We start from the raw sequence: 3,091 nt of genomic DNA on the forward strand, positions 1-3,091 counted from the left end.
GAGAGAGAGAGAGAGAGAGAGAGAGAGAGAGAGAGAGAGAGAGAGAGAGAGAGTAGTAAATAAGGGGATAGAGGGGGGAGAGATTTTTTTTAAAAAAAATGGTTTTTTTGCAAACTTACATCAACCCCTCTCTATCTAGATGTGTGGACAAGATCAGTCCACATCACTACCAAGTTCAATGGAGAAACTTGGTACCAAGTTTCTCCATTTCTCTCTCTCTGTCTCTATATATATATATGTGTGTGTGTAAGTTATTTTTTTCCTCAAAAATCACCTTACATTTAGGGTCATTTTATGAAAACCACTTTATATTTTCAATTTATGCCTAAATCACTTGCAAAGTCACTTTTCATTCCATTCAACCACCTAAACCTACTTTGCTGCTAAAATTTCAGATTTCTTTAAAAAACCAACAATGCCCTCACCTATTCTCACATGTAATGCACTTGATCCCCTCTTAACCAGACCCCTAATGACATCAACGTCTAAAAAGTGAGGGGAATTGTTGGGACTTCTAAATTTGAGGAGGGAAGTGGGGTCAAGTGGTTGATTGGAACAAAAACTAACTTCGTAGGTGGTTTAGGTATAAATTGAAAATACAATATGGTTTTCGTAAAATGACCCTAAATATAATGTGATTTTTAGGGGAGAAAATCCTATATTTTTTTAATAAAATTGATGATTTGAGGCTAATTTGACAAATACTAAGATCTGAGGATAGTTTTGCAGATACCCATAATTTAAAGGGCATATATGTAAAAACCCCATCATTAAATTACTGTTCTTATAAATGTTTCAAATTAATCCCTCACTCAAGTGCAGTAGCCAAGAATCAAAGGACCTAGTAGAAGTTTCAATGACTTGGGGGGATTAATTTATTAAAAATTTAAGGGAATAATATAAAAAACTACTTTATTAGTTCCTAGGGTTTTAGGCTTCTTTGAGAAAAAAATTAATCAAAACTCCAACCCTAATGGGGACAAAAAAAGTCTACAAAAAGAAGCTCTAATCCGCTAACTTGCACTACAACCCCTCGATGCGTCTCTCTCATTGATTCTAACTCCGTTATTTTCTGGGTTTTTTTTTTGAAGTTTTTCATTACCTTTGGTTTATTATTGCATTAGGAATCTAAAAGTTTATTTTTATTGATCAGAGAAATGGAGAGTGGACAATAACTTCAGTCCTTCACGATTTATCTCAAATTGGCCTGATTCTTATGAATTGATAAAATATTTTGCTTCAATTGAATTTTTTTTTTTTTGATGTAGGTTGGTTTTGCGATTGGTGCCTTGCTCAACATTGTACTTGGATTCAATACAGGAAATTATTTTTTCCTTTTTTGTGTGCTTTTATGTTTGATTTTTTTAAGATGTTTTTTTTGTGGGATTTGTTACAGGGATTCCTTTGGTTTAGAAGCATGCGAAAGGACCCAACTGAGATCCAAGTGGGTGCACATTGCTACCGGGTAAGGATTGATTGAAATTTTTTGAACCTGATTCATTTGTTTATAATAATGTTCTATGGAAAAAGTTGATTTTGTTATGCAAATTGAACGTTTAGTGTTTTATATGCGAATGATATATTCAATTCAGCATTATATAATTAGTTTGACATATTGTGTGTTGCTTTATTAGAGGGTCGTAGTCATATTTTATTGTTTTCATAGTAGAGAATCAAAAGAATTATACTTTAGTTTTGTCTCAAAATTTGATGATTGTTGGAGTCTTCTGCTTCTAAACTTGATATGAAAATATTCGAGATGAGTTGTGGAGATTAGCCAATGTAATATCACTAAACTTATCTAAAAAATCTCCTGAACACTTTTCCTTCTTGTTCTCAATTTTTAGTTTCCCTTTTCGTTCTCAATTTTTAGTTTCTCTAGGAAAAAACCTATCTATCTTGTTCGTTTACTGCAGTTCTTTGATTTGGCTAATCAGCTTGCTTGCATTTTTTTCATTAAACCATGTATGTGAAATCTGTGAATCATAGACTACACAAAGCAAGGAAATTAATGATGTGGTATGATGAATTGATGATCACCATAGCATTGGTGCACCTTCCATATTGGTGATTAGGCACCCTTCAAGCTAGAACCATAAAAACAAATCAGTATCATTGCATTAAGCGTCACAAGTCTCCTAAATTTCATGTGACGTTTTAAGGCTTAAAAAATTGTAGTGGAATATAAGCTTGCCTGCCTGATCCTTTATCATTTTATGTTTTCACAAAATATGGTAGGAACTGACATATGGAACAAAAATATTAAGATAAAAAAAACTCTATAACTCCTAGCTTCTCATCAAATGGAAGCAAAAGGAAATTTGACATTCTACTAATTAAAATCATCGGTATATGGCATCAAAATTTTCATCCTCTAATCTTGAGACAAGGTCCAAATTAAAGAGAGGGGCACCAATCTAACTCCTAGCCCATCATCGACTGAGTGCCATCGTCTGTTACGCCATAACTTGTGCACATGAGTCTCAAACTAAGTTCTTCAATAACAAATGTATAGATGCCGACAAAATCCATCTTTTGTAAAAAGTTCTGGTGCTGGTCAATGATATTACGACATCGAGGTTTACGTTGCGTTGTTTTGATCATAGCAAACTAACCCATGTCCTCCTAATAGACTGACTAAAAACATTGGCTGTTCTCGTCCATATATAACCCCCAATACCATCTACTAATATGAAATTTGCCCAATTACTTTAAGTATTCTCAAATCCCACGACTTCAGAAAATTTCCCAAAAAATCTAACCAGAGAGCAAACAAGTGTTTTTACTGAAACTCAAGATAATAGACAAATCCACAATTTACTAAAACTCAAGGTAATAGATCAAATTCACAACATCCTTAAAAAATAAAAAGACTGAAAAAGAGATGAAAGCACATGCTAATGCTAGTTATTTCGAACCTGAACGAAGTAGCCTGCAGAAACCCTAGCCTTTTCCCCTGATTCGAAAAAGTGATCGCTTTAGATTAAATCGGGGAACTGCGATGAAAAATCTAAAAAATAGGGTTTCGAGGGTCAAGAAAAAGAACCTCTTTGATCTCTCACGCGAATCGCTGGGGGGCTGAAGGCAGGAA

At 34.0% G+C, this 3,091-nt stretch overlaps 1 protein-coding gene across 1 annotated transcript in view; it reads right to left on the minus strand.

Moving 5' to 3' along the window:
* Positions 1–3,091, minus strand: part of LOC109840220 — a 7,466-nt gene extending 4,375 nt beyond the window's left edge. Inside the window, exons 1-2 of the mRNA XM_020408781.1 lie at positions 3,047–3,091; positions 2,919–2,956 (exon numbers count right to left, since the gene is read on the minus strand). The gene's annotated coding sequence lies outside the window, so the exon portion shown is untranslated. The remainder of the gene's footprint in view (positions 1–2,918; positions 2,957–3,046) is intronic.

The sequence above is a fragment of the Asparagus officinalis genome, chromosome 5 (assembly GCF_001876935.1).
Source record: "Asparagus officinalis chromosome 5, Aspof.V1, whole genome shotgun sequence".
Lineage (NCBI taxonomy): Eukaryota > Viridiplantae > Streptophyta > Magnoliopsida > Asparagales > Asparagaceae > Asparagus > Asparagus officinalis.